This window comes from Pteropus alecto, unplaced genomic scaffold, assembly GCF_000325575.1.
Source record: "Pteropus alecto unplaced genomic scaffold, ASM32557v1 scaffold72, whole genome shotgun sequence".
Taxonomy (NCBI): Eukaryota; Metazoa; Chordata; class Mammalia; order Chiroptera; family Pteropodidae; genus Pteropus; species Pteropus alecto.
In genome coordinates, this window is record NW_006436811.1 from 2,638,870 (window position 1) to 2,665,090 (window position 26,221).

Below are 26,221 nucleotides of genomic sequence, written 5' to 3' on the forward strand. Positions count from 1 at the left end.
AACAGCATTGATGGTAATTGAAGTGCTTTTAAAAATATAATATTATATATAAATATATATCCATTAGCAAACTATTTTAACCAAAAACAACAAAAAATAATTCTCTACATTCATTCTCATTGTAAAAGTACTTCTATTTGTTTCTTACTCATTTAATGAAATTATAGTATGTGGTATTTTTGTGAGTCATACATCAAATTTTAGGAAAAATGACTCCACTCCTGGCCCCTTGTTTCTTTACCAATCCACATTACCATACTACTTACATGGTGGTTAGTTTAAGGACAGATACATAACCCAAACCTGAGACAATCCAATCCATATGGTATCCAGAGACACCAGTGACTGTTTCAGGGTGAATCGAAAAACTAAACTTGTCTAATCCGAGGGAAGCCTAGGACTGGAGCTTGATGTTCCAGGTAGCATCCACGGAGGGGGTTCAAAAACTTTTAGAGCACTTTTGCTACCATGAGAGAAATTAGCCAGAAGATATATATTAAGATAAACCAAAGATGAACCAAGAAAAGGGCAGAAATATGGAGCAGAAACACTGATCAAGTCATAGGTGAAGTCTTTACATCCTGGCCTTTCAGATGGGAGAGACAATATTGTTTGTTTGTTTGTTTGTTTGTTTGAGAAAGTTTGAGTTGTTTTAATGCTGAGGGCAGCCAAGAATATTTACCATATTACTATAACCTCCTGTATGTTATCAAAAAATCTGTAAATTAAGAAGTAGCCTACAGGACTGCAGGCTATCGTGAATAGGATCCCGCTGGGGTTAATAGTGCCAGCCCATACTAGACAGAGCTATATCTAAAATAGCAAATTTGTGTTTCTTCATACATACATATTTACATTAAAATCATGTACTAAGAAATGAAAGAGAAAAAAGATACCCCATCTACGGCCTTGCCACCCTGAACAAGTCTGATCCTGTCTAATCTCAGAAGTTAAGCAGGGTCGGGTTGGGTTAGTACTTGGATAGTAGACCACCTAGGAAGACTAGGTGCTGTAGGTGTAAAAAATAAAAAATAAGGGATTGTAAGCTGACAAAGTCCTTGCAATATGTGATTAACCAAGGGTTGCCTCACCTAAAAAAAGAAAAAGAAAAATGATACCCCATGGTTTTTAATAGAATGTTTTCTGATTCCTATGAATTATTCTTTCCTTTGGTGCTACAGATTATGCTCAGAGTGGTCACTACCTTTAAAGAAAAAAGCAAACCTATGAAATTTTAAATTGTCGCTTTGTAGACTAAAATTGCAGAGTATTTACTAAGATAGAATGTTTTGTTCTCCTTCACTATCCAGGAGAGTTGGGTCACTTAAAAAAAAGTTTAAAGTTTCATTCATTTCTAATTTGCGAAAAGAAAGTGAGTATGTGAGAAGTTAGGTATACGTATGAGAAAACTTTCGAGAGAAAAAAAGTAAAAGATAATTAGCCAAATATAAATAGTTTTTGGATTACTCACTGCTTCACTTTATCCTTCTTTTGAGAAGGTAATTGGGAACTGATTGCATTCTCAGAATTACTAGAGATGCAGCAGATGGCTTTGAAAATATTCTCAAATTAAAACATGAGTTTAGTGTGCGCTCTGGCAACAAAAATCATAAAATTTTACTTTATACACTCACTCTTGTTTTTGCTGATGTAATCTAATGTAATTAAAAATTTCATTCTATTGAAAAGGTACTTTTTTGCAAAAGTTCTCATCCTGAACATCATAGACTAATAAATACCAACTAAACAAGAGACACATGCTCGTAATTATAGATATTATGACATAATCTTAGACCCTTTCTATATATTTATACTATGCAAATATTCATACAAACAAAATTTAAAATTTCATGAAGACAGATGTAAATAAAATTGTAACTTTATCAAATATTAGACTAGGATTTAGAGAAACCTCTTTAATAGCTCCATTTCCGCTTACTGTAACACCTTAACACTAAGAACAAGGAAATCAGTCACTATTTCTTTCAAAATGGCTGGAGTAATAGAGATGTTTAAAGAATTATTTAAATCAGAAAATTAAGTACCCATGAAAATTGTCATATGCTTTTAAGATATCTATAATCTACATTTTCAAACGAGAATATTTTTTCTACCTCTTGCATATTTCCATAACTAAGATTCACTGGCGGTGCAGCAAGAAAATACATACTGGCCTGAGTCCTCACGGAAACTTAATACTAGAGCACTTCCTATCATTGTTTGATGGACCCAAGGAAAAAAATCACTGAATCTGCCCTCATTTCCTCATTTGTGAAAGGGAAGAGAAGAATTATTTGGATATGACGAAAGCTAAGATATTTTTAAACAATTTAATTCTAAACTGGAACCACACATTGGTTGGACTCAAGAAAATCATAGAAATAAAATCCATCTACTTATAATGAATTATGAAGAGAATAATTTAACTATAATGAAAATTTGTTATCAAAACTATTTCCACCAAAAATTTTTAATATTGCTTTACCAAAATAACAACTTATACATTATTTCATAAAATACTGTACTTGCATATTTTCACACTATTTTTCACAATTATGTTTTTAGTAATTTTCTGTACTGTTCCTAAAGATTGACTTGAAAAGGTCTCCTATACAAGCACACCCTCCACTTCATTCTTCCTGTTCCAGCTTTATTGACTATCAGCTTTTTTCTTCCAATTTGCCAAAGGAGTCTCTGCTTTGGGGTTTTTTGCACTTACTTCTGCCTGAAACACATCTCCTCTAAATCATTACTTGCCTAGATCATTCAGATCTTAGTTCAATGCTCATACTCTCATGAAAGTGTCCCTGATTTGTTTAGCTATTATTGTATATTATACTTTCTACTCTTATTGCTCAGGTTTATCTTTTTTTGTGGTGCTTATTACAAGATGAAATTTTTTGTTTGTGTATTGGCTTACATTTTTTTTCTTTACCTTGACAAGGATATATATTTCTGTCTTCCTTACTTTAGTTCCAGGATGAATCTCTGGCAATGAAACTTCTTATTGTCGAAAAATATAAAAGTGCATTTGGGCATTTATAATATATAAAAAGTTAAAAGATCGTTAAAATAATATGATGTTGATTCATTCACAGGTAATTAGTTATAATTATGTTACATATTTAAATTGTGTTCATAATTTTGCCTATCAACTAGTAGCTATACCTAGTAAAATGCATGGTACACATAGTTAAATCTTATACATGTTTTTTCTCTATAAGCTTATTTGGAATTTCGGGTGCTAACAAAACTGGAGCTATTTTCTTCATCCCATGGACTGTCTCAAAGTTTACAGGCTATATTTCTACCAGGCATCAATATAGCTTATCTGCATAACTGATTATAAAATTTACTTAGTTATTGAATGATATTTAGCTGCTGTACTATTCAAGCTCTGTAATAATAACTGCAGGGTGATGGATAATGGCTTATATCTACTATAAAAGCATGTAAGTTAGAAAAATAGATGTTTAGTTGTGTATGTGTGTTCATTTAGATGTTGGAGTTGAGTGTATTATGCTCTTCCATTTTAATGCAATGCAGCACACTATACGACCTGGGAGAAAAAAAGTGTATAGAAAAATGATAGTCAGTCCTACCCATAAATCCTCATCTGTTCAATAGCCACTATATCCATTCCTTTAGCCATGAACATAACCTAAAAGTTCATAAATTCACATATTGTCTATTTTTTATTGGTAAGGTTTCTTCCTCACATCAGCCAAAACAGGAACATAAGCATTTCCTTGATTTCCTTTGACACTTTATGGATAAAATAATGGCAAAACAAGTGCAACTGAATAATCTTTTGCATTCAGGGCAGGAAAAAAATCTAAGATAACCTGATTCTACCTTTAAGATGCAATATTGGATATAAAGTACAAATACTAGATAGTCTATTTACACAATTGATGGGAGAGGAATGATCTTCAGTTACTTGTTTTATTCTAAGAATTTAAATTAATTAACATCTTATTAAAATTTCTATAGTGAATATAGTGATTTGCTAATAGATTTTTAGGGGTACTAAAATCATGATGGTTTGAGATGCCTAAAATATATATAGCAAGATATTGTCAACAGCACAGGACATTAAGCTGTATATTGTTCCATGAGATTTCCTTCATTCTCGATGTCTAACATGTTCAAGATAAATATAAAAACAATCACATGATAGAGTGAAATAGAGAAAAAGTAAATAAGAACAATAGATAGTGCATGATTCTATTATTATAACATCAATGCACATATAGGAGACAGGCATATATATTATACATGGTGCAGGCATATATATTATACATGGTATATATTTAATCTATATAGCTATATCTATATATTGATATGTAGATATATATCACAGGTAGGAACATTGACGGATAATTGAAACTAAACTATTAACAGAGACTACCTCCTCCACAAATGGTATTAGAGGACAGAGATTTTAAATTTTAGTTTCCACACTTTAGTTTTGCTTAAATTTACTGCAATAAATATGTACTGCTTTGCAATTTTGAAAAAGTTAAACTAAAAAGGGGGCTGTGATTGACGATTGTATGTTGCTATTTTATTCCTTCAAATGTGTGCTTTGTAACATCTGTATTTTTGAGCATCTTAGAAACATTTAAAATAGAGTTCTTTTAATGATTCCAAAGTGACGCGTTGGTATTTTCTGCAGCAGGCAAGAGCCCAGCTTCCTCTCCTGTTTACAAACACACAAAGGACCCTGGTGCGAACAGTGGTATCATTACATTGCTGCTTAATAGCACATGCAGTTGATACATTAATTGTTTTATTGACTATTTTAAAAGTTTATGACCTCATCTGCATTCCAATTTGACCTTGTTTTGCAGTTTTCTAGTGAATCACCACATTCAACAACCTACATAATGTGTATTATACCAATAAATTTACAAAATGAAAAAGAGTCAGATGATATGCACCTCATTATTTTTTTAATCAACTAAATCATTGGTAGGCAGGATTTATATTGCAAAGAACTGCATAATCACAAAACTGTGATGCTACAGCCTCATGATTAGAAAAGATGCTCCACATTTTTTAATATAATTTTCTTTTAAATAATAATTACCAGAGAAGTAGGCCAGGCAATATACTCAAGATTTGAAGCAAGAGAAGTAGCTTTACTTTTTTCAATTGAGATTTTATTTAAAAATGTCAGATGAATTAAGAATGGACTCCATGACATCATGTATTTATTCAAAAATATTTTTTAAATTAAGTTGTTATTTCTAAAACCTGAGTCAAGTCCTATGCTTCCAAAGAAATGAAAGCTGACTGGAAAGCACACATAAGTAAATTAAGGTCCTGGAAATTTGGTTAAGGTGCAAGATGAAAATAAAATTCTGCACCTTAAAACAAACTAGACAAATGTTGTCTGATGTTTATACAATAAAATCTCACATAAAGCACTTTTGCCAGTTTCCCCATTCCCATTCCACTCTCAAAATATTATGAAAAAAAAAAAAATTTTAGAGTCCTCACACAATTTCTCCCTTACTAGTCCACCAAATAGCATGTTTGTGAGTTTTATGTTCTAAAAAGAAATAGGACAAGGTATTACATTCCATGAAAGAAAAAATGACACAGACTTTTGGGATATTTATTGAATTCTCATAATTGGAGAATATTGTTCCATATAGTGCTCTGAGTGCTTTTAAAATGCTTTAAGAAGTAGAATACATAAAATATTCCCCAGATGGAATGCAAATGAAGGAACTGGACAAAAATATAAATAAAAGAATGAAGAAAGAATTAGTGGAATTAGAATGTCAGAGCTAGATGCAATAGGGGCATCTATCTGTTCCTCCTTTTTTTAAAGGTGAAGAAATAAATGCCCAGAATTATGAAATGACTTGTCAACAGTTTCAGTATAAGTAGGGAGTGTCATAGTGATCTAAACCTAAAAGGCCTTGTAATTCCTTGTCTAGAGCTTTGTAACTGATTGTGATTTCAGAGAAGACTATGGAGAGCTATTCAGGGCAAATAAATGGTGTGTAAATTTGCTGACATTTGAAAGATATTCTCACATGCATCAAACTTGGTCAGAGCACGATACATGCACTAAGCAACAATGAAATTACTGAAAGGATAAGTGAGTTTTAGAGAAGAGATTTTTGAGGGTCAAAAATTAAAGATCCATTCTTGTTTCCCGATCTTGGTGAAAAAGTATTGGTATATATATTCCATATGTTGCAAATTATAAACTGATTGTAACTCTAATGGAAATAATATGGAGCAACTAGAATATGGAATATTAAAAAAATCATATTCTAATTAGTTTATGTATATCACATAAAATTAGCTAGAACTGTTTTTCATATTTGACCCACTAATATCCCAAAAAGCCTTATGAAATAAGACTGAGTCGCACTGTTACTAGTAACAGACAAGTTTCTTAATGCAGAGATCATCACTATTAAAACAAATTACATTTCGATTTCATCTTTCCAATGATTTGCTTTCTATGATCTTACAAATACACTCATTTTAGAAAAAGACTAAAATTTATTCTTCAACTAATTTTATCAAGTAATGAACGCCACTTCCTGATTATAGAAATAGCACTTTATGAAATTACCCTATGCTCCTAAGTCCTTTTTACCCAATCTCTTTACCAGAAAGACTTTCATTTCAGCTTCAGCTGAAATCACTATATTCATGAGTAATAAACTAGAAATCCTGTATACTTGTGAATTATTTTAGATATCTAAATTATTGTTAAAATTTACATTCTCACTTCATGTGACAGAGTATCTAATTGACTATGTGCTTGGTAAAGCAGCCACTTCCTAAGATTCTCACAGAATATTAAAGAACAGATTGAGCCATTAGCGCAATGGAGAAATAAAAAATTGAACAAGGAGAAATACTTCTTCAGACTGGCAGCATTTTCACCTGCACTGTAGAACAATTGAAAATTACTATCCTGATAGATACCCAGGCTATTTCCTTAGAAGAAACAAATAAAGCACTTTAGAATAGCAAATTTCAAAGACTGATGAAAAATAAGTTTTCGAGAAATAGCAGTATAATAAATGTATTGGCAACTTTGTTTTAATCTAAAAAAGATTTTGATTATTTTAGAAGAAAATGTGTTGTGGTTTTTTTACATGTTTTGGTTTGGTTTGGTTTTTCTATAATTGTAAAGTTAGTTCTAACTTCTTAACAAACTTTGATAATAATTAAGTGAATGAAACTTTGATAATAATTAAGTGAATCAGACTAAACTGGATGCGGTTTAAAATAATAATTATGTGTGTCCTTAAATCTTGAGGGGTAAAATAGAATAAAGTTTCACAAGCCAAAATAAATAATTATAAACGGTAAACCCCAAGCACCAGCTACGCCTGGATTGGTGAAAACTCAAGTGACAGCATTTAATGGTCTATCTGCAACCTCTCCTTTTCTTTTTCTCTGAGAAATATAGCATTTGAAATGCTGTTAAGCAAGTGAGAGAACCAGAAGAAATCAATATTAAAAAAAAGAAAGAAAGAAAAAAACAGTTTGGTAGCAAACAAAATTGATAGTAATTTCTCATTTATGTTCAAAGGAAATTTATATTTCTGAAGAGGGTAGATGTTTCCACACTAGATTCTAATAAAATACTAACATTTATGTATGTTTGTATTGGGTATTTTCATTATCCACTAAATAACCAATACAAGTTCTGTCTTCCAACTCTTACTCATCCTAATTTTGATTAAAAATATTTCCATTTTTTTCATAATAGAGAAGTACCTTTTCCCATCAAGAATAAGTCCACTACAGAGAACATGTCCCTTCTCTTTCTCTCTCAAAACAAAGAAAAAAACAAACAATAACAACAAAAAAATAGGGTTTGTCATTATTTCTCCATCAAGTTTGGTTTTCTTGTTATTAATATTAATTTTCCTTCCCAGAACCCCCATCTGAAAAGATTTTCAGTGTTAGTATTTTTTTTTTTTTAATTATGCCTCTGATTCCAGTTTACCAGTTATATGTGTCACCTGGACCAGAGTTCATTATATATATATATTTTTTCTGTGAGACAGTGACTTGAATCTATCTGTCCATTGCCCATAACTTGTCTGTATATATGACAGCATCAAGGTAGAGCTCCAAACATTAGCAGTGTAAACTCAATTTTTCAAGACTAATCCATTCATATCTAAAAATTATTAATAGATAAGAGCACATGAGGCACATTTTTCCCCGCTGCACTGGGCAAGGATAGGGAACTTCTCTTTGTGAAGTATCTGATCACGTGTATCACAGCCAAAAGTGTATAATTAATGCTGTCTTACCAAAATTAACTGTCTCCAGTATTACAAGAGTACTCTCTAGGAAGGGAAAATAAATGTAATAAATATACTTGTGTGTATGTGTATATGTGTGTGTGTGTGTGTGTGTGTGTGTGTGTGTGTGTGTATAGAAACATGAGAGACTTCAGAATAAAATAACTTTCTCTAGTTACACACTTTTTAAAAAGCATCGTTTTAATTTACTCTTCTTTAATAAACATAGTAATCCTTTATTATTTCAGATTACCTTAAATTTAATTTACTCATTACAATTTCACTTGACTAACTGCTTTTCAATTCCATTAACATTTTCACCTGAACTCAAGCCTGGGAAATAATTTTGAGTGAACATTAAAAATGTGGTTGACTTGAAAACAAACAATAACAACAATAAAAAAAACTAAAACAAAACCCCAAATAAAGTCTTTATTTCAGAGGAAAAGCATAATTTCATGAAGGAAATAAAATATTTTCCTTGGGGGAAAATAATAGTGTTTTCATGAAGGATAGTAATAATTTTCACTAGCATAAATATAAATGGAAACAAGAGAAAGAAGCAATGTAAAAAATCACTGGGGCATACTACTTGATTATTAGGTGAAGTCTCATACCATAATATTTCAGACTGTAGAAAATGATAGATGGTTAAGTTAAAGTATATTTTATTTAATATCACTCTTTTCCATCAAATTGGAAAAGTGATATTAAATAAAATATACTTTAACTTAATAGAATAAGTTGATAGAATACGCTTTGTTTTTGCCTAATTTTACAATGAAAAGCAGTGCCACAAACTCTAGATTTTTAGAAAAATAATGGTGATGAGTGACCTCTACATAAATGTTTATGACTCTTGATCTATCAATTAGCAGATTATAACCTGAGATTCAGCGGGGGAGGGGAAAGGAGGCAAATATCCCCATAGGAAAACAAATGTTTCAGTCATCTCCTGATACATTCACTCATCAAATATTTTCTGAGAACCTACTATGTTTTATGTCATATCTAAGAGTGGGTTACAATGGATAAAAGACACTGTCTATTGCCTCAAGAACGAGCGAGGGATCTAGCTTGATATTGGGGAAAACACCCCCTCCAGTGGAGTGAGGCAAGTTGAAATCCACACCAAGCCAGGAGATATGCTGTTTGTTTTCCTTGCAAGTGTACCTCATAGCCCCCTGACATACATTTTGAAGACAGAGGTTGGTACAAAAACATTGCCTAATTAATGGCTTATTCCAGACATAAAGCTCTGTCTGAGTTTGCATTAGTCACATCAACAAAGTGAATTGATAAAAATTCATGGCCCAAAAGACAAAACACAGAACAGCAGAGAAAACAAGCTAATGAATTTCATCAAGTACCCTCTAGGGCCAAGGTATGTCTTTATTCTTGCCTATCAGTTATCTGTAGGAGGATGTAAGTCAGAGCTATAAAGTCTCTGATCACTGAAATCCTTGACTCAAAATAAATAAGTAAACAGTCCAAAATAGGCTATAGCTAAAATGTAAAACAGAACCATATGAAAAAAAAGTTTTACGTTAAAGTTTAGACACTAAAATTTAGATTGCCTATGAAATGAACTCTGGTGAGAACAACAATAATTTTCAGACTGAAATAATTTAGTTTATATTGCTTACACTAGTTATTATTTAGTAAAAAGTGATTCCACAAAGAATTTCTCTTTAAAAATGTTCAATAGGTGTTTAGTATGTTAAATAATACATAGTAGATATCTGTAAAACAGCTATTAAAAATGAATAAATATATAATAAATGCAACAATGATTTACCAAGGAAATGATTTTATTTTCCTAAATTAATTGGTATTTATTTTATATACTGAATATGGGAAAATACACCAACATCAATAATTCTAACTTCTCTAAAGAAAAATTTGTAGCTAATGTCTTCAGCTTAATTTCATTTGGGGAAAAGATTTAAGTTAGACTAATTCCCGACATAGCCTTTGTTCAGTATAATCTGAGGTATTAATGTGAAGTAAGAGCTCTTCATTTACTCTGAGAGTGTAAGGACCAGAGAGTCTCAATAGCCAACTTCTTCATTAATACAATAGTTAATAAGAAAAAAGATTCTCAAAGTTGTAGCCACTGTCATACTACTGTCCTTCTCCACATTTGGACTTGAAATGCAAGAGAGACGTTGGAAAGCTGGGAAGAGAGGGAGAGAGCAAATCAATATGTAAATAAGTTGTGAGGTAACCTGCTAAGAACTCTGGTTTTATAATTTAAAAAAAAAAAATTTATATATATATATATTTTTTTTTCAATGCCCTAAGACGAAAGAGATCAGACTTATATAATCAATCATTCCATTATCTGGAGTCCTTTTAAAAGCTGGAGACAAATTAGTTCTATTTTTAAATTTATTTTTATGGCCTGTGACGATTGTAACAGCCAAGGATCAGTTGAGAAAACACAAATCGTACTCATTATTTTAACAGAGAGAATTTAAAAGACTAAAGATGCAAACAAAAAGTGAGAAAAGAAAAGAAAAGATAAAAGACACTAAGAGAAGTGGTTATGAATAATTGTAGAAAGGATCAAATACTTATAGAACTTAGGACAAAAAAGGGAAGAGCTTGGGGTTCTCAGAAACGAGAAGCCTGGCAGAGGGCCCCACAGAATTGGCACTCAGACTTCTGAAGAGAATCTGAAGTGAGGACACTGCCTGCCTATGCCTGGTAACTCAAGGGGGTGTGATAAGACTAATTCCAGGATTGGGGTGGAGGTGTGGGATAGGCACTGAAACCAGGGAAAGACTGCTGCCAGGGTAATGCGCCATTGCTGAGGCAACAACAAAACCAAACAACAAAGAAGGAAGTCAGTTCCCTTCCCTCACTAGCCAAGTTCCCTCTAGCGTGCTCTACTAGCGGAACCCTACAGGAAGCCAGATGGCCAGGGAGAAATGCAGTTCCCAGAGTCACAAAGGTGGTGGGTTTGGAGTTGAAAATAATAGCTTAATCGACTGGCATTAAAATTTAATCAAGAAAATTAAGATGCAATAACTGATAATATTCCCTTTACTTTAAATCATAATGTTATTCTGTGGAAGAACTTGAACTGGGATACTGACTCCAGAAATAGCACTCAACATGATCAGAGACTTGGTGGTTGAGGACTTCTGAGAGCAAGAAAAAAGATGAAAATGTTCAAAGAACCATTTTGTCATCTGATCTCCCTTTTTGAGCCTCCTTTGAAAAGAATCACTTCCTCGGTGATTCTGTGACATTCTCTACAAAACTGTATTCCCTACTCTTGCTATATATAAATATAGACTAAAATTACCTAGGCCCCGCCTATATTTGGTATGCCCCATCTATCATGAGATAGGCAATTTGTGCATTCATCTTTTAAAACTAATAATGAATTTCTAAAACCTTTTAAACAGGTTTAAGTTTTGTAATCCATTTACTGAACATGCCTGCAATGAAAAATTAATTATTAAACAAGAGCCTTGGGAAGACATCAGTGGCCTTGTCACCGACGCGCTAGATTGATAACATGTCACTTTCCAGACCAGGGAGGGTGCTGACAACTCTCAAATTTAAAACTAGAAGAGTAATGCTAAGCACTTCATAGCATAAGTCACATTTTTAATTTATTTTTTATTAAATGTTAGATAGAATAAATTCATCCATGCCTCTCAAACTCCTTCTGATTAAATGAGCTGGCACTCTTTCAAATTTAAAGCATGGCTATGGTTTCTCAAGGGCATCGGAAATGCTGAAGCATAAGACAATGGTAAATACAAAAGGCAAAAGAGGTGGACAGTGATATATTCACAAGCACCACAGGAGAAGTGAGGTTTTTGAAAATGCTGAGGCTAAGAAAACAAGGGCAGCACATTCCCCAAATGGTAAATGCACCTGCAGTGAGAGGCTGTTTGAGTGCTGGTGCATAAATGTGTCTACTACCACTCTGGCTGGGGGAAAAAACAACAACTAAAAACAGAAAAGAACAGCTATAACCAATTTGCAAACCTTAAGTTTTGGAGTTGGGTTAGGAAGTTAGGAGAATTGTTCACTACTACTTTCAGTTCGACCCTTTTATTCTGCAACATAAAGATGGTTTTCAGTGTTAGATTGCATATTCCTGCAACGAACACTACAGCTTCTTTCACTCTTCTCTTTCCAGAAAGAGTTCAGTCTCATTCTATAAAGTGACTGGAAAATAGTTTATATTAAACATATTCAACCAGATCAGAGAGAACAGATCATTCACATTATTGCTATCTAAAAATGCTCTGATATACTGAGTTCAAATTAAAAGAGTCTGAATGAACAAAATGTTTATTTTATTGGGCCACAATTTTTGAAAAAAGATAAAGAACATCTTCATAGAATATAACTTTACAGCTTGTAATCCTAATTTTTTTTTTTCAGTTAACACTTATTTGCTAATGGGCTAAATGCTATGGAAGGTACAAATACGCTAACAACACTCTCTAGCTTCACACTGCTTTTTATTTATTAGGAAGATATAGCAGAGGAAAATATTACGTTTATCTAAGAAGCACAAGAAGGGTGCCATATGAACTGTAGCTTAGGTCCTCAGAGAAATTTCATTGAGAGTGTCTGTTTAGTTGGACATTTTACTGAATATTACTATGTTCCAGGTGGTTGGGATACACTGGTGAATGGTCACAAATCTCAATCCCTGCAGATCTTACATTCTAGTCAGTGAAGGCAAACGATTTACAAGAATTATAATAAATAAGTTATATGTCATTATATAGAACATACTTTGAACATTAGTGCTAAGAAAAAAGGAAAAAGCAGAGGAGGTTAGTTAGTTGCGACTCGAAGTGCCCATTCTGGGAATGAGTGATTATAATTTTAAATAAGTGAGTGAGATAGGCTTCATTGAGAAAGTGACATTTGAACAAAGACTTAAAGAATTTTAATAAGCATGTGTTCTGGGAAAGAATATTTTAAGGAAGAAAATAGCCTAGTACTTATCTTAAGAGCCTACTACTAAACTGACACAGAAAAGACACACATACAAAATACTAAATAAATAAATGTATCTGCAAACTTACGGTATCATCAAAGTACACTTGTCTAAATGTGAACAGTCCCATTTAGCTGGAAAGTGGTGTGTTTGTTGTAAAATCATGGTGGAAAGAGCTAAAAACTTAGGTGAATTCAAAGGTAAAGATTTTGTAGGAAATTCAGTATGAATTGAAAAAGACTTAAGTTTTAACTAGAGTCAAGGTGAAGGGGAAAAGAGAAGGAAAGCGTGGTAACAGAAACAGAGCTGTGCTTTGAAATGGTGACTGAATTAGATTAGATATGGATGAGACTGGAGCTATGTGAGATGATTAATAGGCTCTTAAATATTCTTTGTAAGAGATAACACAGACTTACTCTTGGATCACAATTTTTAGAACTTGAAAATTAGGTCATATCCAAAAGAAACTTACCCATTCATTCACTGAGAGATGAGGGAGAAAAATCATATTAAAGCTCATTTAAAAATAAAACAAAACAAAAAGACTTCAATCGATCATTATTGACTATAATAATGATAAACCATCAACACCTCAGAAAGACTCAGAGTCCCCGGCCATCTATACCAGCCACCTTTTCATCCTTTCAGCAATTTCCCCAGCATCTTCCTTTAATGCTGCATTTTCCAAACCAGCTGGGTTCTTTCCTACCTTTCTGCCTATGCTCAGGCTATAGAATTCATTCCTTTGTACTCAGTCTGGAAAACTCCTACTTATCCTTCAAGGCCCAGTTCGTATGTCATTTAATCTTTAAATTCAATTAAGTGGGCCTGAGATGTCAAGTAAGGTTGACATACTGGTTTCAGAGTCAGCGGGAAATATTAGAAATGCTGATAATGGATGAAAGTCGCAAAGGAAGAACATAAAAAAGATGTGAAGGAAGATGAGCAAATCCATTTACACTTCTAAAGTACATGCTGTCCTTGCAAGTTTGTTCTATATTCTGTGAACTTTTAAACTAAATAAACTTACTGATAAAGAAATAAGTAACTTCATTTTCACTGTTTAATCATATTTCTGAGAAAGTAAATTTCACAAGGAATAGAATCAAATTCTCTTTGTACAGTAGGAAATTAATAACATTCTTAATTTTTATCCATGTTAAAGAGTGGATTTTAGACTTAATTTATGACTGATTTATTTTGACCACACGATTTTAAAATATCTTTAAGCTAGGAAACACAAGTCAAAAAAATCACCAAAGGTTAAAATATTAATTCTTGAGACTTTTAGAGTGGTAAAAACATTTATATAAAATATTTTTATTGCTATTATTGATTTGCATTTATTGAGTACTTAGATAACCATGTCATTTTTCTAAGTACTTAATATCCTTTATTCATCTACAAAATGATAGGTGAAGAGTAACTTTTATAATTACTCACATTTTATAAAAGATTAAGAATTAAAAAGGCAAAATATCTTTCCGAAGTCACATAACTAATAAATTTCACACACAATTAAGTCTATCTCAATCAAAAGCTTATTTTCCAACTATAGAGCTGATAAGTTAGTTTTTGTAATCATTGTACTCACTTAAAGGGAGAGATTTGATGTTTGAACTAAGATTCAAATGTACAATTATTGTGTTTCTGCTAACCACATTACTTAGAAAAAGATAGCAAAATAATTCTAAACTGTGCAAAACATTGAAAACTTGGACCATAAAATTTTAAAAATTATGTCCCTAAAAAATATTTTACAAGACACAAGGACAAGAGTAGGATCTATGCTGTGCTGCTGGGAATCCAAATTTTAGTTTGTTTCTTACTGCTAACAAAACAAGGGTAGAGAAATCCCAAAATGGGAAAAGCTGTGGCTTGTTCCCTGGCTGGCATGGTCTGAGAATGCTCTTGGTACAGCATTCTAAGTACCTAGGAGAGAATGTCAATCCCCTTGGTTTAATTAAGACCAGAGTTTGGCTGTGACTGAAAGACAGAGAGAGAGCAACATGGGATCTAAGAAATAGGAAGAACAGACGGGCTGTGTACTCCAAGTGGGATGAAGGGGACAGGAGAGTGTGCTATGGTAATAGTGAATCCCAGGTACCCTGCTCAAAAAAGAATCTTCCAGAGACAACTAAGAACCATTCCAAAATCATGGAGGCATTTGATATATTAAGCTTTTTAAGCTTTTATGTCTTACTCTCCTAGTTTTAATTTCTATCAATACAGGTGACTACTCTGCAAGAAGCTTGTAAGAATTCAGTTATTGTCAGGATTTGTCAGTTTATTTATTAGGCCTCAAATTTCCCATACAAATTAATGGAGGTTTCTCCTGTATTATATCATTGGTAAAATAAATATTTATTATTTGAAATAATGCTAGGAAATTGTTTGCCTTGTTCCCAGAAATAGCTACAACCAAACTACTTTAGTACAAAAAGTGAGCAAGTTAGATTTCTTGTGGAATGTCTTTATCTTCAGAATTCCTGGGGGGTAAATATTTGTAATAGATTCAAAACATTTAGTTTTATGTAAAACCACGGTCTATCAATCACTGAATATGGAAACATAGCAATCATTAAGAGAAACATTTATTATCAAAATTCTTATTTGCTATGTCAATAAACTTACACTAACAGATTTTACTGATGATTTTAAAGTTGTCTATAATAAGTACATAATACGTTTTTCAATATCTTCCTAATTTAATTCAAATGACAAAAAGATACAACAGATTCTTAAAATTTATATCAAAATATGTATCATCTAGGTGTTTACATGAAACCATATTTTGTACTGAGTTAGAATGGTAATCAAATATGTTCAAGACTACATTTTTTAATGTAGTGAGTCAGTTATAAAGGTCACTATTCTGTTTTTGAAATGATTTAACAATAAATTAGAGATCTAAGATATCCAGTTTTTGCATTCTTTATTTATTTTCTCTTTTTAAGAAAATAACTATCCATTTTTAGAAACCTTTGATTATCTCTCTTTGGTTTCCAATAGAAGTAATGATGTGCTAAATTTAATTACTCATAACTTAACTTTCACTGAAACAAAGTTAGCCTTCCTAAGAGAGAGTTTAATCTTCTATGAACTTCTTTCTATTCATTTGCCATCTGACTATACTTTTTATTATCAGGTTTATTATGCTACTTTTGTCTCTAATGGAAAATATTATGAATGGTGTTGGAAAGTAAGATATTGATCAGTCCATTAATTCTCAGTCTATCTAATTTTTTTTTTCATTTTCAGCCATCTACCTCCGGGCCTTTCTCTAGTTCCTGTGTAGAAAGGTGCCTATTTTTGTTTTATTTTTTGTTTGTTGTTTTAATGCTACATATGATAACCATATTTTCACAGATATGTTTTTAGGAGAGCTGTACATCAGTTTATGAAACTACATGGTGCATTATATTGGTCTTTACCAGGCTTGTTTTCCACAGTCTTCCAAACTCACTGACCTGGTTCATTTATGGAGTTTTCTCACAATTTTAAGTGTATTCACATACACATATAAGGTAGTGTACATTTAGAATTCCATTAGATAGAGAGAATCTATTATTGGAAGTATTGTTATATTATTTTAAAGTAGTTTCACAAATAACTTTCCTGCAACAAAGGTATTATCTGACTTCTAAAAAGTCATTTATTCCTAAAACATCCACATTCTAGCTCCTTACACTAGGCTTTTTATTATTATTATTATTAAATTTATTGGAGTAACATTGGTTAATAACATTATAAAGGTTTCAAGTGTACAATTCTATAACACACCATCTGTATATTACATTATGCATTTACCACCAAGAAACTAGCCTTCTCCCATTGCCATATATTTGACTCTCTTTACACTTTTTGTCCTCTCTCCATCCCGTCTCCTCAGGTAACCACTATACTGTTGCCTGTGTCTATGAATTTGTTTGTTTTGTTTGTCCATTTGTTGCTTTGTTTTATTCCCACAGATAAATGAAATTATATGGTTCTTGTTATTTCCTGTCTAACTTAGCATGATATTCTCAAGATCCATCCATGTTGTCACAAATGGCAGAGTTTTATCATTTTTTATGGCTGAGTAGTATTCCATTGTATATAAGTACTACATCTTTATCCAATCTTCTGTTGAAGGACAAGATTATTTCCATATCTTGGCTATTATGAATAATACTGCAATAAACATAGGGATATATATCTCTTTACAAATATGTGTTTTTAATTTTGGGGAGTAAATGCCCAGAAGAGGGATTGCTAGGTCACATGGTAAATCTACTCTTAATTTTTTGAGGAACCTTCATACTGTTTTTCATAGAGACTGCACAAATTTACACTCCCACCAGCAGCTCTTATACTGAGCTTTTAACAATAGTTTAAATTTAAGAAATGAGGGGGAAAAAAAACGAGATTCAATTGATTCACCTTCTTATTCTGTAGTATATTTATTATTAACATATATTATCATCATATTATTTTAAAGAACTATCATGACAAGTTTACTCTTGCATTTTAATCTCTTATTCTATCTGAGGGTATCTACACAAGCTTTTCCTCATCATAAGGAGCCCCTGATGGACACACATATTATTATCTAGACTTAACATTACTGAACTTATAATATACTTAGGAACTTCACATTCAATTATTTAAATAAAAATTAAAAGAGAACCAATATAGTATGAGGCAGGAACTTTCATTACTTCATATACTTCCAAAGAGTCTATCCCAATTGCAAAATTAGTCATGATACACTCTTAAGACATTTCACTCTCTGGTCTATCCATCATAACTACAAAATTAAATAACACTTTACAGAAACTATTTTAATGATTGCTTCTCATTATTAGAAAATAGCATAGGAAGAAAGAGCCTTTATTTAAAAAAATAGTCTCTTTATAAGCATAATATCTGTCATAAGTTCGCTATTCCACTAGTCTCCAGGGAAGGCAGATGAATGTGCCTGTTCCCATGTGCAAGGGAGATCTAACAGACCTGACCGAGACGCCGATAAATCTTCTCTATAGTCCCATTAGTTTTGATGAAGTTCTTTGAGAAACTGAGAAGAGAAAAAGGCCTTTGAAAAATGCCCCTTTTCAGCAGTGCTGGGTTATCAGGGCTCTGATTTATTTCATAGGAGGGAGTAGGTCATAGAGGGAAAAATTAACTTTTTTTTTTTCTTTGATATATTTATTTGCTGAGTGCAAACATATGGGTAAAAGCCCCATTACAGGTTGAAAAACTTTTCACAATACTATATATTAATTAGACTATTTTGAAATGTTCACACAAAATATTAGTTTCCTAAAGAAGAAATTTATACCTTGCACTTTGTTACAAGCATTTTATTACATAGAACATATTTTAAAGCAAATATGTTTAAAAAATTTTTGGCAGTAAGCAGTAGATTGTAGGCTTCTATGGAGTGCTGTTTGGGATCCTAGTTCTCTTACTTGGTAAATGTGTGATTTGGAAGATGTTTCTTGAATTATTTGTGCTTCAATTTCCTTAGCATAAAGTAGGGGGAGGAGGAAATAATATTAGATTCATGGGATTTGAAAAAAAGATTAAATGAAATCTTTTACATAAGGGTCTCACTATTCTTAACAAATAAAAGTAATTGTTTTACTATTATTGATGTTGTTGTTATTGTTAGTGCCATCCAACCAATTTTCAATCAGTTATCTCTAAACGCACATCAACATCTAAGGGAGAAGAAAGAGTATTTTGAAGTGGTCCATCTAACAGTAAATACTATTTTCCAAATTATTTGTGGGGTGTTTTTTCCTTCTTTTTGTAATTTAGCAGACATTAAAGAAGGACCCCTTTGGAAAGAGGTGGACACAGAAGGGAAGAGATTGTGCAGCAAGTGTTTCTTGTTTAAAACTTCAAATGGGAGATTGGAGGAAATTTGAAAAACTAAGGCAAGCAGCATCACAGACATATTTAAGCTTGCAGGAACATCTATAAAAAGGAGAAGATTCACATTCTCGAAACTAAGATCTCTATTTTTAAAAAAGTGGTAGAAAGAGGATTCAAAGGGAAAATTGATGTGGGGAAGTGAGGAGACTTTCTTTTATTATTTGAGTTCACTTTAAATCATTGGTTTACCAACTTGAGGGTTTGTTCATCTAGAAGCAAACCTAGGCAAAGACAGGGCTAGATGGGCTTTTCTGTGCAACTATATCTATACTATTTATTACTCTGTCTTCAGAACTCCTCTATCCATCTCCTTAACACTCCAACTTTAAAACTTTAAGTGCACTTTTTATTTCCCTCAAACATTCCATGTAGTAGACATCATTAAATAATAAAACTAAAATTAGATCTTATAGGGAGAGATATAATAATACTTTAAGTCTTAGCCCTAAGAATATGAGGTGTATTGGTAGCATGGAAGTGGACTGTGAAGGGATGTAAGAAATATAAAACCGAAATAGAAATTGAGTGGGTGTCTCTTGTAATCTAGGTTATAGGCTCTGAATCCTGCCTGAAATTATCAGAATTACCTGGGGAACTTATTAAAAATACTGATTCCCAAGTTGCAACCTCTAAAGATCTGGGTGGTAAGATCTGGAAATAAGTATTTTTAGCCATATCTCTGGTGATTTTATACAGTTTCTTTCACACTGGCCCTTAGACCATCATTTAAAACTCAATGACTTAGAAGAAAAGATTAGTGAAGGGATATATTTAAAAATAGGATTTTTTAGATTTATAAAATGGATTAAGGTCATTTATTCTAAGAACATCTCTTTAGGATCATTAATTTGAATGTAATTTTCATTTATTCAGCTCCTATTGTGATAAATATTACTATATATAATATATTTATTATACATAACTATACATTATATTTAAGTTATAATTAATATTTATAACTTTAAAGGAAAATAATTTCACATATTTTTAACTATATAATTAAATTTCAAAAGGAAATGATATCATTTCAAAGGAAAAAAAATTTTAAAGGAAGAAATCCATCTAATCCTGGTTTGGCCTCAGTGTCAAGACCCAAAGTATTTATATGTACTCAACCTTCAACAATACTGTCAGTGTGTGAACACATTGCATTGAAATATTCCAGAGAGCATCAAAACTTATTCTGAAATCTCTTTTTCTGAAAAATTTTCCTAATTTTATAACAGTGGAAAGAGCTATTCTCCAAAGCTTTTTATAGCAGTGATATCTATGACAAGAGTTGAAATGGCTAACTATATTTTTAAATATCAGTTCATTATTATTACATTAAATATTGTATGGCCATCAAAACAATAATAGTAAAAACGTGAAAACTTTTGGAAAGCTTTAAGATAAAATTTTCAGTTAAAATTAACAAATGGGTTCTGTACATCAAAATAAAAAATCTTAAACACATTTATAATTGGGCACAAAGACCAAACAGAAAAGGATGAGTTAAAAAAGTAATGATGATAAAATGGTGGAATTATGAGGGATTTTAAAAATATTTAATTTTCAATATATTAATTTTAATATATTAATTTATTCATTTTACAAATTTAAAGTATATTAATACATTATTTTTTAAATTTCTGAATAGAAAAAAAACATTGTATTAATTTGGCTTAGAAATTATATTCTATTATCACTTGTGAAATAATTGAAAATACTCACTATTTTCTCCTTGACTATTCTGAGTAGTTAGGAGCATGGAATATATAGAGAAAAATAAATAAATAACTTCCATTCATTTATTTGGCTAAAAGTTACTATGCTATGTTCAGGTTGCTGATCAACAATTTGTGTGACAAGCCTCAAGTCCTATGCACCTCTAAGTCTCTGTGCCTATGGCTAACATTTTTACTCAGGTTTCTTCTCTAACATGTAAATTAGCCAATTTAAGAGTTGTGGGGTAGTAATGAGTATATCGACTTTACACCATTAAAGACATGGAATGTAATTATATCACTGCTTTGAAATTAACTGGTATATGAAAAATGTTTCTGGTCTTGTGTGATTATATACAAAGAGAAGGCTTCTAATTGGAGCTTACTTCGCCATTCATATTAGCATCCATTATAAAACACAAATATATTTATTAAGTATGTGCTGCAAAAGTACAGATAAAATAGGCAGATTTTATTAAAGTTAGAATAATTCCCAATCAGCATGGGATATAATATGTAGATTTTGGAATAAGAGAATAAAACAAAGCCATAATAATATAGAACGAAATAATGGAATGCGCTCAATAAATCCTTTGTTTCTGTTTACATTCTTCATAGCAGTTAAAATTGCTAGAGCCTATTCAAAGTTACTGGAAAGTAAAAAGCACTATAACCAATAGTAGAGTTTATTTTAAGTACTAACTACCCACTGGGAAAAGAACTGTATCGCATTTCTTTTCTATGTAAACAATTTGAGCAAGAAGAAATCAGCTAGTGCACAATCTATAAAATTGTTAGTTTATTTTTTGTGGGGTGAGGAGGGTATGTAATTGCATATTGTTTTGTATTATTTACTGTTATCCAGAAAATACGTTAAGTCTATGCTTCCAGTGCTTGCAATCAGCTCTGGTCCCTTTTAGCACACTGGCTACTAGAAACCTTACTCAGATATCTCATTGATATTCCAGAGTCAGCATGTTCAAAATAGATTTTTTTTTTTTAACCTGACAGAGGTCATTTCTTCTTTCTGGGCCTTCCTCTTCTCATCTCAAAAGTAAGGATAATAAAACTGGCCCTATTTACATCATGGGATTGCTGAAAGAATAAAATAAAACATATATTTTTAAAAATAAAAATTGGAGGAAAATATAAAATGCTACACAACTCTAGGTAGTGTAACTGTCAGTCTTTTTCTCTTGTTCTACATTTTACTTATAAATGGTGAAAGAGAACAAGAGAAGAAAACCTATGCTCTTGTAGAATTTCAGACTTCACTTTCTTATGCTTCTGAGTGGTTCTATGGTTTGCTCATCTTCAGATTTGCCTCCCCTTTCCCATTTTATTTAGATCACTAATTCTGCTGTAAATTCATCTGTACTGTGAAGGGTGAAGAAGACCCTAGGAATCTAAAGAGGCCAAGCCCCTGCATTCATCTAGTCTTGTGTCTTCACATCGCCAACTGCAGCCCAGGTGCTGAAGGTCTCTCTCCCCTCCCTGGGACACTCGTTTATGAGAATTTCGGTCTGGGATGAGTCCTAAGGTCAAATTAGGACATAATAAACACTTTCAGGATAGAATTGAAAAAAAAAAATATAACATGCACTGAACTTATCTTAGTCTAAGTCTCTAACTATATTTAAAACAAAAATTTTTAACCCTTCCCCCATCCATAAATCCCATCTTCTCTTCCAGCAAACAACTTCTCCTTATTTTCATTGTTGTTTTTCAAAGCAATCTGGACACCTGGATTCATCCTGAAATAAACCTCCTTTCCACTTGACATGTAGCAATCGAATTTAGTCAATTCCCTTATTCTTACATAACTTCTTATATGCATTGTATACCTGCTAATGTGACAGCATCATCACTTGCTCATCTGCCTTTAATTCAGCCAATCTTGAATACTTATAATGTGCCTAAATCCCTTTTATTCGAAGTGTGCCATTACCTAACCCATCTTCATTACAGGTGGCTCAGAGTCTATCTTCCAACATAGTGTCTCTAATTTAAGTGTACATCTCAATCACCAAGAGGCCTTGTTAAAATACAGGCTCATGGTCTCAAAATTTCTCAATCAGAATGTTTGGGATTAGCCCTAGAATCTCCCCCTCTAACAAGTTCCTACATGAGGCCGATGCTGCTAGTCCTGGAACTGTACTTTGAGAATCACTGTCCTAATACGTATTTCTAAACCTCTAGTCTGGGATTTCTGAGCTGTCCATAATTTGAGGCCACCTTAGTCATTTCATTACACTTAGCAAATACTTCTCTTGTTAGATAGATGTGGATTTATAGCGAAGTTAACACATTAGCTTCAAGGCCTCTCATTTGCACAGGCCTCTTCGAAGGCCTTACAATTAATTTGTATTCTTTGCCTTAAAGAGAGCCCTAAAAATATTTAAATCACACAGAGCCTGGATCCTCCCCTGCTGCTAAGAATCTAGGGCTTTTCATTGATTTATGAGCATGTTAAACTTCTTTTCATTTATGTATCCTGTCTGATCTTTTTCTCTTAGTAAGTCCTTTAGCTCTCACTCTGCACTTGCTTTTCTCTCACGGCAAATTCCATCCATTCTGAGCTTCTAAGACCATTTCCTTTATTACTAGACTAATCTAGCTCTTTTTTATCAACTGTCAACAGCTTTGTATTGCTACTGGTTATTTACATGTATTTCTTCCTAAAGACAATGAATGTAAAATCCTTTTAGATGTTACTTTGTCAAGCTACATAACTATCAACTAATTGATGTTAAGAAAAATCTGAAGAATAAGTTAATCGGGTTAATTAAAATAGCTATTACAATAGCAGTGAATTTTTCTTGAAGAGTTACTAACTAGCAGGCATTGTGCTAAGAGCTTTACAAACATTATTTCGATTTAAACTCAGATTTTTTGTAAAGTCAGCTACCATCATTGTTGCAATGATTGTTGTGTTAAGATAAAACCAACGCACAGAAAGGTTAAATAATTTCTTCAAAGTCCCTCAGCTAATATAGAATATGGATTCAAACTCCAAACTATGAGACTCAGAAACATTAACTCGAAGCTAAACTAGAAGCTTAATCCATTTAGTTGAGGAGCCTGAGAGACAGGATGCCATCCTCACTTAGAGCACAGCAGCACTGTGGATAACAGCACTACGCCAACTCCAATCAGAATAGATACACCTGGAAGTCAAAAGAATGACATTGAAGAAATGTCATGTTTATAGCTTCCAGACTGATAAAATACCATTTAAGAGATTGGGATGATTGCTTATATTTTGATGAGTGTCCTGTTAGAATTCTATTATTAATAGATTACCTTGATCTAGTTGCAACATTCAATTCCTTACCTGAATATGCATTGTCCAGGTTGTGATAACTCGACTCATGCAATAATTTCTGGTCCCAGAGATATAGCTCAGGGCATATTAACTTTTCTACTGGACTTTAGCAATTTAAAGGAAAATAATTCAAAGTCAGTTCAGTCGCCTTTGGCATGAGGTAGAAACTAGTGGGTACAATCAAATGTGGGATTATTCGATTTCCATTTTCCTAAGCCAGAAGATTGACTGCTTAGTTCTTACTACCTCCCAATTACCCTATGAATCAAAATATTTCATATACATTATGATATTCATCCTAATATTCATGTGGTCTAGAAAGAAGGTGACTAATTCAATTCCCTCTATCAATATAAAGCTAAAAAAAGGAAATTAAAACATATGCATAACGTGGGAAAAAGCAACTCTCACTCTACTTATGTTGCCACGTTTTTCTTCATATATCATTTTTATTACTTTTACTCATGATGTATTATTAGCATCAACTCTATAAGATGATGTCAACATTTACCAAGTTATCATCCACAATACTTATTAGGCACACACTATATTCAATATAACCATAAGCAAATACAAAAAAAAACTGCACCCATGTATTATATTTAGTCAAAAGTCAAATAGACCAGAATATTATTAAAAGACTTAATTCAGAAGTTTATCATTTATTAAATGTCTTTTATTCACTTCAAAGAATAGGAATACTAAAATAATTACTAAGTTTCTAAAACAAAGATGATGGAAGATAGAAAAGATGGAAGTTTTGCTAAAATGCTTTTCATTAGATATCTATTAAATCAATACCTTAGAGGTGACTCTACTACTGAGGAGTATTCGTAGTGTGCTGATAATTACATGCCTTGTGTACAACACTAATCCATCACAGTTACACGAGAGATTGTTTCCATATGAGACATCGCTAGACCATTGTAATAAGACCCAAGGCATTTCATTTTCGATCAGAAAAGCCGCTAAAAGACTCACAGATTAAAAATACATAGAAAAATAGCAGTGCCAGTAGATTAAAAAACTTACTTAAAGCCATTCATGATGGTTGGAGAGCTGAGTGTTATTAGATGCTCTTTTGCTCTTGATAGGGGTGCTAACATTTAGATTTTCTCTTCCTTGAAAATATGGCTAGGTGGCTTCTAATATCAGCAATGCTGTACTCCAAAATAACAAAGTGCCTGTTTTCAAATTCATCTTTCTATTACTCAGCAAAAATAGCACAGCAACTCTTCTTTATAGTTTTAGAAAGAGAACATATTTCAGTTCAATTTTCAATTAAATCATGAAACAAAAAATACATGCAGAACCTTGTTTTAGATAGAGCATTCTATGTAGAGAATTTTTATCTCCCTCCCTCTCTTCCTTCCTTCTTTCCTTCCTACCTTATTTCCTACCTACCTTCCTTCTTTTCTCTTGCTCTCTGTAATTTTAAAATAACTCCATTATTTATAAATTTTTAAATACTAAATCTTGACACAATTAGACAGAATTTTTGAATAGTGATTCCATTAATTGTTAAACAGAATATTAAGCTATGAAAAATTAAACTCTTTTATAAAATTATAAAATAAATTGTTACTTATTATATTAGCAAATGGATATTGAAAGCCATCAACAAGCAGTAATTCATGTATAATAGGTTATACAGCACCCAGTCCATATTGAGAGCTTAATAACACTAATCTCTTTAATAATATTTCAATAATAGTTGCATTATTGATGACTATAAGATTTAGGAGATTTAGGCTATTGTCTCATTAGCAAAACATTGTTTAAATTTCTAGTAGTATATTTGTGTGCACATGCAGGTGAGCACATGAGAAAAAAAGAGACTAAACCTGGCAATCAAGTCTCCTATAATGAGTTACATTCTTTTTCAAGGTGCAACAAGCAAGTTATTACCAACAGCATTTAATTACTTTTTCTAATTTATCATTGATGCGAGAAGGAAAAAAAAATGTAAAACAAACCATGAGACCTCAAGATTCCT

General features: G+C 32.2%; 1 protein-coding gene and 1 pseudogene across 1 annotated transcript in view; one reads left to right on the forward strand and one right to left on the reverse strand.

Annotated features, from left to right (window-relative positions):
• PCDH9 (protocadherin 9) overlaps window positions 1-26,221 on the reverse strand; it is an 809,303-nt gene that overhangs the window by 585,501 nt on the left and 197,581 nt on the right.
• On the forward strand, window positions 900-1,018 carry LOC112481489 (annotated as a pseudogene).